Raw genomic sequence first — 14,255 nt, forward strand, 5'->3', positions numbered from 1 at the left:
TCCTCCATTTTTGAATATTTGTCACCCGTAATGGTTTCTGATCTCCAGGCAAAGGATAATATTAGAAAAGGGGAACCTGACATGTTTAAAATGATTAAATAAAGCTGTTCTACAAAGACGAGTGGTCTAAAAGTGGTGATTTGCAAGACTGATATAGAATTATACGAAGCATTTTGTTGCCGTTATTGGTGCTAAAGGTACTACCAGCACGTTTAAGGGTGCATGTAGTATTTCGCACGGGTGGTATGGGTGCTTGACAACGTTTTTCATTCATATAAATGAAATAGTAATTTAAAAAATGTGTTTTGTGTTTACTCAGGTTGCCTTTGTCTAATATTACATTTCGTCTAATGATCTGAAACCCTTCTGTGTGACAAATGTGCTATAATCGAGGAACTGAGGAAGCGAATACTTTTCACAGCTCTGTGCGTGTTACTTTGGTATTTCAAACTACTGTAACATATTCTCGAACATAATTTAAAATGAAAATGCATCTATATTTTTGGCGAACAGGAGAACTGCCAATCCCATTTGTAGAGTCAATGAGGCAACCCTTATAATGTTAATTGGTAAAATCTATACATTTTCTATCTTCAATAAAATCACCAATCAGCATGCTCCTGGAATGAAGGAGCATGCGTTCTATTTTGTTAGCAATATTTCACAGAAAGTTTCCTTAAAAACTAACAATACCTGTTTTGATTTATGTGTAAATTATGACAAAGTGGATTAACAGGCTACTGAGTGTTTTTTTCAGTATCTAAAAGGTACTTATTACATGCGTAGGGTGGAACCCATAGCTAATACATTGCAGTGTTGAGCTCGGGCTACCTCATTAGCATAATACAACGCACACACCACTAACATGCGTTGGACACAGCCTTATTATACCATGTTCTACTGCCATTGTCCGAAAGATATTACAGGTTATTGGTTGCCAAGATGGCCCATATGCGTGAATGCAAGTGTGGGATTTTTTTTATTGACGTGACTAGGACCCATAAAGCATTAAGCTCCATATCAGAGATCAGTCGATAAAATAAGTTGTTGTGGGAGCATAAAACGGTGTGCTTGGACTATGCCGTAACTCAGCCATGTCTGCAAGGCATTAGATCATAATTCTCTGATGAATCATTAACCGTGTCTTTTTTTAAACTGAATAATTATTGGTGATTTAGAGCAGAGGCTGGAACAGAGAGCGGCATCACCTCTACTCCAGCTCTGGCAGACGTGAGGCTGAAACCCGCGGTTACTAGAGTGGAGAACCCGATCTTACTGTTCCTTTGTCAAATTCAATACAAATTCTCGCTGTGGAGTGGAGGTATCACATTTATATTCAATTTTATACACATTTATATAGACATTCCATGAGTTGGCATTAACTAATGTCATCGTTAACGTGAATTAATTGATGCACAAATACATTAATTATGCATGACATTTACTTTTCATTAGTACGTGTCTTTGCATTTTTCACTCCATTTGTGAGACAGTATGACAAATTAGATTCAATTGTTTGCTTTGTTTTTTGTAGAAATGTATGTTATCCATCAGTCATCGATTCGACCATCGAAAATGGTAGTGTTTGTGTTTTATCAAAGATTTTTTGAGGGTTCACTGTTCATACTTTCGGCACAAAGAACAGTGTAGTGGTTCCAAACCCTGTCCGTGGAGATCACAGACGGCCGAGAGAGGCCACAGCTGAGGAGATGGCGGGGAACCCACGCGCTACCCCAGAGCTGCCCGCCGTTCGAACTGTGTCTCGCCACTAGTACGCGATCTTTATCTTAAATTAAATAAACTCAGGACTTCACGAAGCAGGATTACTGAGTTAGCTGGACAGCTGCACCCAAGTAAAAACCAAAACCCTGTCCAAATCTGGAATGTGGACTGAAATAAAAAGGGCATTTCAGGGTTTCTCTCAGCGCAGTTATCCAGCGAAATTTTGTAATCCTCCTTTGTGAAACACCCCCAGGTATTGACATCCCCCCAGGGGGCTCATAAACTCAAATGATTTCTGGAGATATTGCAGCTTATTAAGCCTCTGGTGCAAAACTATGACTTTACCCTGATGAAATGACAGTTAGTTTGGACAGTACTTTTAAATTTGACAATTTCTTGACACTGCTACAACAGTAATTACTCTCCAGGGATCTTGTTTATTTCTGAGCCCCAAGAAGAAGATACAATATTTTTTTCATTGTTATTCATCCCTTCATATTTAGGTACCCAGTGCGCATGCTCGGGTGCCAAAAAAAAAATCCCCATACTCAAATATGGCCACCTCCATGAACTGGCTTCATGCACCATTGTGCAGCTCCTATAGGAATCCATGGAGTGGGTAAGCGGAACTGTCTCCAGTTCTTACACATCTTAATAAATAATCCTGCTCATCATGAACTGCAGGGGGCTCTTGGATCAATAGCTCTCAACCTCGGTCCTGGGGACCCTCTGTCTATGTAGGTTTTCGTCAAAGCCAATCTCTTGATCAATCGAGGTTGTTGAGAACCCGTGTAGGTTCTGCCATGATTGTGTGGTTATGCATATTATCACACAAGGCAGGATTGGCTTGAGGCCATTTTCTGGCAGTAAACTAACTCCATTCGGTCTACACAGATGGCTTCATGTTCCCACACTCTCAGCTAATAGGACCCAAATGATTTCACCTCTGGGTTTGATGAATTGATTAAAAACTGAATCTCTTTTAACTGGATTCAGCACGGTAACTCTAAGCATAGGTTGATCTGACTGATTGAAATTCCTGGGAATGAGAATGTGAATATGGGGCATTTTGTTCTGGAATAATGAGGGTTTACGAGGGTAAATCATCCTTAACAGCACTGTAAATGTGTCTAATTAAGAACCATTAGCAATATTTACAATCCAGATCATGTTGGTGTCGTTGTCGTTGTGGTTGGTACCAAAAGCGGCATTCACAATTTTCCCGAGGCGCGCCACAGCCTGTGGGTTTCAGAATGACAAGAAGGTTTGCCTGTGCTAGTGGGAGGCCCTCAGAAGCTGATGTAGGATGATACAGATATGGTCTGCACTTGACTGCTTCTAGAAACCTGTTCCGCCCCATTCCTATTATTTAGTCAGGGTGGAGTACATCTTCGTGTGAATTTTCACTACTCCTGTTTATTTGACCGTCTACTGATACTGAAGTTCCCTAGTTATATTCTGTTCTCTTCTATACTATTCCTCTGAGGCCAGATCCAACCAGCATTCTGAGGCTACCGTTTCAAAGGAACCATTTGCAAAAAAGGTTAATTTTTCCTGCTTGCAGGCAGGGCGGTGTGCTGTAGATATTTTACAGTCCATCTTAGTTTACCACCTCTATGGTTATTGGTGCTCTTAACCCCAATCTATGCACTTGTCTTCTCATTATAAGTTGCTCTGGATAAGAGTGATGTAATCTAATGTAAAGTTTGTGATTAGACACCATTTTGGGTGTGTCAGACTTCATTTCAGGGGTCCTGTGCGGTTGGGTTTTGTTACAGCCGATTGCTTTATTAGTTCAATTAGTGAATTTGTCTAATTCTTATTATCATCTAATAAGCGTAATCTGCTCACGTTTATAGTTTCAATGGCAAAATAAGTAAATTCAATCAGTAGATCACAAACAGTGTAACTGATTAATGGCTTGTTATAAAATGAAGTGCAGCTTGAATAATAAAAAACATACTCAGTCACTCGCCAGGAAATGAAAGGCCACAGTGCTATGATATAGCCATCTGTTCATTTAGTGCATGTTTGTGCTTGCCTTTATTGACTTCTCTCAGCTACATCATAAAATAACAAACCAGTAATAATCTGCAATCCCTGTGCTGCCCAAACATCTAAATATATGCTCTAAAAATAAGGGTTTTTGATCTTGGAACATGTCTGATTGTTAATGACAAGATGTCTAACATAACAAAATAAGGTTAAACAGAGCCCCGTTAGCCTTGTTAGCCAGTACAATTACAGGTTTACATCTATAGCAACTAAAAATCCTGTAATTACACATGTCTGTATAGTCATTCTGTTATGCAAATGCAGCTATATCCCTAAACTGTCTGTCATCGGAATATGACACATTATACCTTGTTTACAGGAAGCGTGCCATGTTTTACATTCATTTGGTACTGAAATGTCTGAGCAATGCATTTTAACAACTAAAACAAGTAGGTCAAGACGACATTGCTTAGGTATAAAACATAGTTTTGGCTGAACGGATTATGAAATAAACCAGAAAGTCAGAAAACTGTTGTAGCTTCATAACCAGGTGAAATATTTGATTCCATAAATATTTCTGTATTGAATAACTTTCCAAACCAACTTGTATTCCTACCAAACCAGAGATATGTCGGCCGGACGTGGAATAAAAGTGGGCTAAGAAAAAACGATGTGTTTATTCATGCAACTACTGAATTGTCTATAATTGTATTTTGTTCTTATATTTGAACATGATTTTTTGAAGTAGAGAAATGGTATCAAAGATTGTTTGAATATGCATTTTAGTCTGTGACTAGGTCATGTCATGGTTTTCAGCCTGCTTGGTTATTTTCCAGGTGTTGCCTCTTGGAGTCGCGAGAGAGCGCTTTTGCCATGTATTCTGTCTCTCCAGCCATTAGCAGATGCTCTCTGCTCTACTTAAGATGTTTTCCCCTGGCTCTGCACTTTTGTGTCATATTCTGCCACGTCCACAAGGCGTTAGCTGGAGGACTGCATTCCTTTCACTGAAAAGAAACGCAGGAATTTCCTATAGCTGAGGGCTAGGGTTTGGCTATTAGTAACCTTCACGCTTTCTGTTCTTTTTCTCGCCCTCTGTGTTCCTTACTCCTTGCCCTGCAGCCCTTCATTTAGACAGACATTTTTGTTTTCCTCATTTCATTCTCGCCTCATCCTAGAGCTCTTTCCTCATTTGAGGGGCTGTGGTTTTTTATGTTTAGTTTTTTCCCCATTTACTTACTGCTCAAGTCTGTTTAGACTCTTTACTTCGCTCTTTTGTGTTGGCATTTTCGCCGCAGAGTTTATTACCTTTTTGTGTTCTACCTTCCATACTAGTGGTTACCCCACGGCCCGTGGGTAAAGCCTTATTTATACTTCTGTGTTAAGTCTAAGCAGTCTACGTGTAGCCGTGTTCCCTACACCGTAGCTGATGCCGTAGCCTGACACGCACCTCCCAAGAAATGTAACTACATATCGAAGCCTCTGCGTAGATTCGACGCAGAAGTATAAATCAGGCTTAACTTATTGATCCCCTCACGGTCGCATCTGGTCCTCCGATCCCACTCCCTCACAGGACAGGGTTGTAAACTGTTAGCGTGGCTGGGGGAGCCTACTTTTTTATTGCCCTGCATTGCAAATAAGAAGCTGATAAGAATCTAAAACTGCTGTTCTCGCTAACTGAGAGTCTTTTTAACAACCTGGCATCGCCATTTCACTGTTTTATTATGTTGCATGTTTTTGTATAATACAAATATGAACGCAGCAATAATTTAAGATGTCAACGACTCAACCACAAGGGACCAGAGTGGATGGGGTTAAAGCTGGCAGTCTGCACTTTATCTTCACGTAAATTTAAAACCTGCAGAGACAAAACAATACAATTCTGTACCTGTCCATATACTTACAGACTGCAGCTTACAGTTTACACTCACCAAGCACATTTTAACTTCAGTTAATGTTCACATCAACCATCAGAATGGGGAAAAATTGAAGTGACTTTGACCGTGGAATGATTGTTGGTGGCAGACAGGGTGGTTTGAGCATCTCATAAACTGCTGATCTCCTTGGATTTTCATGCACACTACTCTCTAGAGTTTGTAAAGAATTGTGCAATAAACAAAAAACCAAAAAACCAGTGAGCAGCAGTTCTGCAGACAGAAACACCTTGTTAATGAGAGACGTCAGAGGAGAATGGCCAGACTGGTCAAAGCTGACAGGAAGGTGACAGTAACGCAAATAACCTCATATTACAACAGTGGTATGCAGAAGAGCATCTCTGAACACACAACGCATCATAACTCTCGGTGGATAGACTGCAGCAGTTAAAGTCTAAAAAATAAGTCCAATAAATACCTAATAAAGTGCTCACTGAGTGTATGTGACATCATTATGCAATCAGGGCTGGAGCTTTCAATAGACCAGGGATCAGATCATCAACTCTGGCCCCCAAATCCAAATCCAGTCCAATTAGCTGTACCATTAGTGCTACTGATTGGCCAGACTGTCTTCACACCAGCAGTTCCCCACCCTCGAGGATTTGATGATCCCTGCCATAGACCTTGATGAATGACGCAGGGCCCCGGGAGTGCATTAGGGCAAAATCCCTGAAGTGCTTTTTATGAGAAAGCTTGATCCCCTCACTCAGACTGTCTTAAACTCAAGAGTGGGTGCCATTAAATTTAAATAACACTCTTACTGATAATTGAAAAATTTTGGTCAGTGTGATTACAACCTGGAACACTTTCTCAATAAGCAGCTTTTCCAAGTTTTTTTTTTGGTCCATTATCTACATCTTTCAGCTTAAAAAAAAGGAGTCCTGTTATTTTCTCTTACCTCTGATTAAGCTGTGTATCTGCAGGTGGAGTGGCGATATCTTAAAATGGGGCTCATCAGAGAGCCTTTGCCTGCTCTCAGGCACTAATGAGCAAAGTGGTTTTTTTTTCACTGCAGACTCTGTCAGGCAGGATCAAACTGAATTTCAGCGAGAGCTAACTGTCAGCTCCACAATAACTGTCCACCCATTTCAAACACCATGCTCAAAAGTCATTGGGCCTCATTGATCAAACGTGAGCCGAACGAAATTCACCGGAAATCCACTGGAAGTGCATTTCCACAAATAATGTGGGATTTATCAAAGTTTTCGGACGTCAGTTTTTTCGTAGGAGCCGAAAGAACTTCACAAGTGGTCTCAGCTGTTCATATTGAGCGCGGAAATGAAAGAGCACGGTTGTAAATCGTGCGTTGTGCGTTTACTATTCCATTAATTTATATTTAATTTTGATTTTGAGTGGCAAAATTCTTTTAATAAGCCAATTAAATGTTATAATTATGCAACAGGATTCAACATGAAAATGGGTGACGTTTCATTCCGCTAATCCTGATTAATTAATACTTAAGTGGGGTTTAATATAAATTCCGTAAAACACGTGCAAAAAATTGCTATGCATAGGGCGTAGCCTGCTTTGGCCGTCGTTTACATGTCTGGCCTCTCTTTACATTACTTCAGCCTATTAGAAGATTTGGGGCATAGTGTAGCCTACTTCGGAAAAGCGCATATTGAAATACCGAGCCGATTTGTAAGGCACAGAAGAAACAACAAACAATAACGGCTAGTTCACATTCAATCATGGTATAGAAGTGGCATGGCATGTGGGCGCTTCATTTGTTAATGAGTATGGATACGAAAAAAAGCTGTCTACTGCTGTTTCATGAATCCCAAGCAAATTTTTTGTTAGTTTCCGAACACACATACATTTTCACATGGATTTACGAAAATATTGATAAATGAGGCCCATTGTGTGCGGAGGTGTCTCCAAGGATAGGGTGAGGTCACAGCTCACAAAGGAAAACAGCACTCACATGCTCACTCACTCATACACACATGCACATGCACACAGTATGTATAGCAATAATATCATTTTTAAAAGGCTAGACCTTGCATTGAATGTGAAATATGTGAAGATTCCTTCTTTGGGTGTGTGCCATAGGACATGAATCTAGGAAGAGGAATTTGAGAAATGTACTCATATCTTTTATTGTGGTTTCTTTTCTTGGTGAAACCAATACCTCAAAATGGTTGAAGGGCAATCAAGACTGTATATATTTTCCATTTGATTTCATATACAATATATGCATCTATATGTACAGTAAGTTATCCTGACTATTTTAATTCCCCCTTAAGGTGGAGTCAGGGTCTCTGTGCTGATGGTGTTGAAACCCTCCTTCATGTTCTTTGAATATGAGCCTGATTTAAGTTAGTGTTTGCGTGACAAGTTACATTTTCTCACCCCATTGACAATTTCTTTTTTGACTCATTTCACAAAAATCGTAAGCTAATATACAAAAGATACATAACACATACATAAGTCTAAATATAAGACTAAGATGCTTGTTAAGACTTACTTATCTTTTTTTTTTTTTTGCAGTGAGTGACAGGCCCAGCCAAGGCCTGCTCTTTTCTTCCTCCATACCTCTCCCTATGCAGGAGCACTGATCAGGTCCACTCCTGCTTCTGCAGTGTGGACCTTCTTCCACAGCCATTGCCACCAGTTTCATCATATGCACGGCTGGCTCACTGTGACCTGAAATCACTCGCGTCGCCGTGAGGTTTGACAGGCGCCAGTCACGGCATGCCATGTTTACTCCTTGACTCCTGAATGCTAACCTCGTGTTTCTCTGGGACGACTCTCAAACGAATGCTTTATTTAGTTGAGAATCGTGTTTGCCACCTACAGATTAAGGAAAGTTTGTTACCCACGCAGATTTCATCAGATTTCCTTAGGGATTAAAAAAAATTCAGTATGCATAAACTGTATTTAAACCCTTTTAAAATGTATTTAAAGCCTTCCCATCTAAAATAATTCATCTGCCTATTATGAAACCATTATTGATAAGCACCCGAAGTACAGGATTTTTGGGTTTTTCCACAGACTGAACTGAAAAATATGTTTACACATTTCTTCCATTACCCTTTTAAATTATCAATCTAATTAGAGATTTTTCAAAAGATAAATTCTTCACAGACACAAATTCCAGCAGTGCTTTTCAAGTGATTATGTAATACTGCTTGTGCTTATCAATCAAACTATGGAATGCTTTCTTTGTAGAGAGTGGCCTGTTTGCGTTCAACTTCTTTACATGGTTTTAATATAAAAAAATATTATTGGTTTATTGGCTACAGTAAAAGTAAATGTTATAGTTACTATATATCTGACAGGGTATTGCTGAGGTGACATAAAGCTGGTCTAGCTGGGTATGAGCTGTCTAACCAGCATGGCCAAGCTAGTTATAAAGCTGGTCTACCTGGGTATGAGCTGGTCAAACCATGTCGAGCTGGGAGCTGGTCTGAACTTGTCAACCAGCTACCAGCTGTTTCAGAAGCTAGTTTGAGCTGTTTGTTTCTGCAGGGTGGAGTTTCTTTTTTCTTTATTTCTGCTAATTCTGCCACACATCTGCTTGGCTTTCATTGTGACTATCTAATTTCCAACATGTTGTATGAGCATGATGACGCAGATCATCACAATATGTTTGACTACAGCTAAATCAAGCTAAGTGCCAGCTGCACATCTGCAAAGTGTTTTAAGGTTACAGGTAATTCTGCTACAGGAAACAGCATTGATGTACAGCACCTTAGGAACTTCTACAGTTAGTCCTTTGATTAGAGTCCAATGAAAGCTTTCACCTGTGAAAACATTTAAAACATTTCATTGCAACATATTATATTTTCCAATCCCAGAATTTGATTACTTATTATATGCTAGTACCTTTGTCACATTTGATTGTAAAAGCAGTGTCAGTTCATTTCTTGCTTTGGTCTTGCATCTCTTGGGTTTAATTAACAGGGCAAGGAATTACTGTGATAGGACCAGAACTACAACCAGGCCAGTCAATTGATGTACAGTGGGGTCCAAATCTCTGAGACCACCAGTGAAGATGCTTCTATTTTGCATTATTTTCTAATTTAATACAAACTTTGTCATTACAAATGACATTATCAGCATAATAATTTGAGTGAATTTTTGACTCTTTGTTAAATTTACAGGAATTTCAGAATTTCTTAGTATTTGGTATGTCCCCCTTTTGCTTTAGTGGCAGCGTGCTCTCGAGCTGACATGAACTCCAAAATCTGTGCAAAACCTGATGATCCCTATGATCCCAGCATTATACAACAATGTTCCAAAGTGTATTTTGAGATGTTACTGAATGCTTGGCTTTTGTCAATTGTCCTCATAAATATTCAACGGGATTGAGGTCAGGTGATTGTGGATTGTGCAACACTTCTTGCACTTCTTTGGTCTTCAAGCCTTTCAAAGCTTTGAAGCAACTCAATTTGTTTTAAATTATTCAAAATCCTAAAACGTTCTGTTTATTTTTGTCATTACATGATGGTCTCAGACTTTTGGACCCCACCGTATATGTTTATTCCAGTTTGGCAACAGTAACTTAGCAAACATGTTGCTATTTCCAGCCCTATTTTTTGTTCAAGGCTGTGATCAATTACAGTCTTTTGGGTCTCTGCGTGATGCGTTGAATGCTAAGCGCACTGTGGAACTTTTCTGAATATTAAAGACCGTCGAGCTTCTGGTGGTGGGTGGCGGAGAGATACTCTCCTGTGACCTCTGTGCGACCTCTGTGCATGTGCTTTGAGTTTATCCAGCCCACCTCGTGTGAAGGACCAGGTGGAGACAAGGGCTTAAATGAAGTCAGAGGCTCCCAACAAACCCGGGACCACCCACCACTTATTCAAATGTGGCTAGAAATACAGTATGTTCTGTTTTTAACACATTCATCAAAACACCGGCATTCACACTATAATGCACTAGTGCCTCTAACAGGTTCCTTTTTTATTTTGACTGCAGGGAATATCAAGGGAGAGTGTATTATTGCTGTGTTATTTTGTTTCACGTAACCTTGTGATAACCACTGTGATTACATTTGAGGTTTTCTCCAAGGTGGTATTCGCAGCTGAAGGAATAGCCATTGCTCTGGTTATGTGCATCATGATCTATAACCTGGGTTTTCAACAGGGGGTCCATGACTACTGGGGGACCTTAAAGGTACTGTTGGGGGTCTCTGGTCAGACCTGATATGCAATGACAATGTATAGATTTGGGGAAATATGTCTAAATATGTATACAAATATATATTTTTAACACAACCATTTTTATCTGATGATGGGAGTCCCCAGGATGTCTTTGATACAAATCTGGCCTTGGTTTTCTTTTCTCCTTGGTAAATAACTGAACAATTAGGGCTTCTGATTGGCCAGACTGTCTTCACACCTGACTCCGAGGTAAAGGGAGGATGGAAAAGCAGCAGTTCTCGGACCTCAAGGGCTGTGATTTGATGATCCCTGCTCTAGAATTGACTCTTGACCATTGCAATGACAGCCATTTTGAGAAGACCCATGGGACACAGCACAGATGGCTATAGAATCAGAAAGGGAGGGTTTTGGTTGGCAGTGCTGTGTGAGGATAACTCCTCCTTGCTGGGTATGAAGATTGCTCCTCTGGTGCCATGACTGTGCTGCTCAATCAATCAAAAACATGCAGCAACTGACAATATCAGACAGTCCAGGGGTCAGAAAGTAAAAGTCCTGCCATTCCAGCTGATTTCACTAATTAGTTCTACCTCCAGCCTGAAGAAATTGCGCTAATTTGAACAAAATTCTAAATATTTGGGAGGGCTTTTATTTTCTGTACCTGGAATTTGCAGTTCTGCAAAAAAGTCAGTCTTAATAAGTGTTTTAGTCTTGCAATGAGACTGAAAGACTTGTTTTAAGTTACTGAGTTATTGTTACTGACTTATTGCTTGGCAAGGCAAATCTTGAAATGAGTCAAACTGTCTTGCCTCATTAACAATATTCTGTTCCTGTTTATCAAAAAACGTCATAGAAATAAGATTTTAAGACTAATTATAACTGAACTGTTACATTAACCTTTGTGTAGTCTTAACATTCTGTATACTCCCCTTGTCCTAAGGGTCAAAAATGACTAAACCCCGAAAATAAAGCAGCTTAATTGAATTTCTATTTTTCGAATCTATTTTGCATGAAGAAACAATCACTCATCACACTTTGTTGTCAAATTTCAAGTCGAAAAAATATCATTGAGGGGGCTTCCTCTGCTGTTAACCGTAGTGGCGGGTCATTTTTGCCCTTAAGACAACACAGGGGTTAATGAAACGAGGCTTCCACACTGAGAGAAATGAGGAACTTAGAGCTCCGACTGCCTTCATTTAAAGAAGGTCTACCTTTGGCATTAAACCCGGTAATTGAGGGAAGCTTAGTTTTGCTTTGGAGAGCGAATGTGTGACTTCCCTTCCTTTAAGTCTTCGGCTGATTGCGGCAGCGGCTGCTGCCCTCCCCCGTAGGCACAGCAGTCACGTTGTGTTTAATCTCAGTGGGAAGAGGGCATTAATTAGCCCTTAAAACGCATTCAGGGGCAAAAAAACGTTCCCCCTGCTCAGTAGGACACTGACTAATGATCTGCTGACTGCTGCGAGCGTTGCATACTTCTACTGATCAGTCTCTTCTCCTCCTGAGACACAGCTACACGTGAACCGGATGAACTCTACACTCTATGGCACACAAACAAACACATCTGTACACAACTGCACTCTCCTCCCCTACAGAGAGTCAACTACACACAGTCTATGAACCGGATGAACTCCACACTCTATGGCACACAAACAAACACATTTGTACACAACTGCACTCTCCTCCCCTACAGGGAGTCAACTACACACAGTCTATGAACTGGATGAACTCCACACTCTATGGCACACAAACAAACACATCTGTACACAACTGCACTCTCCTCCCCTACAGAGAGTCAACTACACACAGTCTATGAACCGGATGAACTCCACACTCTATGGCACACAAACAAACACATCTGTACACAACTGCACTCTCCTCCCCTACAGGGAGTCAACTACACACAGTCTATGAACCGAATGAACTCAATACTCTATGGCACACAAACAAACACATCTGTACACAACTGCACTCTCCTCCCCTACAGGGAGTCAACTACACACAGTCTATGAACCGGATGAACTCCACACTCTATGGCACACAAACAAACACATCTGTACACAACTGCACTCTCCTCCCCTACAGAGAGTCAACTACACACAGTCTATGAACCGGATGAACTCCACACTCTATGGCACACAAACAAACACATCTGTACACAACTGCACTCTCCTCCCCTACAGGGAGTCAACTACACACAGTCTATGAACCGGATGAACTCCACACTCTATGGCACACAAACAAACACATCTTTACACAACTGCACTCTCCTCCCCTACAGGGAGTCAACTACACACAGTCTATGAACCGGATGAACTCCACACTCTATGGCACACGAACAAACACATATGTACACAACTGCGCTCTCCTCCGCTACAGAGTCAACTACATACAGTCTATGAACCGGATGAACTCTACATCGAAATCAAACACATCTATACACAACTGTAGTCACCTTCACAGAGTCAACTACACACAATCTATGAACTGGATGAACTCTACATTGAAATCAAACATATCTATACACAACTGTAGTCACCTTCACAGAATCAGCTACACACAGTCTAAGAACTGGATAAACTACATCGCACACAAACAGATGTACACACAATGAGTAGTTATGAGTAAATCTATTTGTCTTGTGTTTTGTCAACTTCAGACAAACTCTGGACTTTGATAAACTCTCCATCTTAATCTCACACACACACACACACACACACACTGGACTATCTTGCAAATGGAGACTTCCTTTTGCGTATCAGTTCTCTGCAAAGAGAATCTTGTCCTAGATTCCTATACATATTTCCCACGAGGCCTGGACATGCACTTTTACTCATTAAAACACACGCAAAGAATAGCAGGTATAAGTCTGAGAAACGGGCAGGAAAAGAGATTTTAAAAAGAGTGGGGTTGTTTTCAGAGAGGTTCTCACAGGGGACAAGGCAGTCCTAATCTTCACCTAATCTTCAGCAGGCTTTCACGGGTGTGTATCTTTCACAGGTCATTTCAGGGGATGGCAACCTTTCAGCGACGATTCGCAATCCTCCAAGGTTTTCAATAGCTTTAACTTTTTTCCTCAGCACATTAGCAGTAATTATCACACGTTGACACTTTCACCTGCAATTATCGCACATTGTCAGTGTTTACCACAGTCTAGGATGGAAATAAAAGCACACAGAACTAAAGGAAGATTTACAGGAGATTAATTTACAGGACTGTAATGAGATAAGTTGAGTGGGGTCAGGCACACTGCTGTGATGTGAAGACTGCTGGCAACAAGCAGGCAGCTGAAAAGTTTATGTCAAGACATGATATAAACTTTTCAACTGCCATTATCTCTGCAATCACAGTCATGTTTATGCAAAGTCCAAAACCATTACCAAACTTGCGTTACCAAAACTGTTACACACTGCTGGCCAGTATTAGAGTAGGCAGGGAGGAGGACAACAGGAGACTGCAGAACAGCCACAGCCTTCAGTTAATTAAAAACCTTTTTTTCTCCCAA

This window comes from Conger conger, chromosome 7 (genome assembly GCF_963514075.1).
Source record: "Conger conger chromosome 7, fConCon1.1, whole genome shotgun sequence".
In the NCBI taxonomy this organism is placed as follows: Eukaryota; Metazoa; Chordata; class Actinopteri; order Anguilliformes; family Congridae; genus Conger; species Conger conger.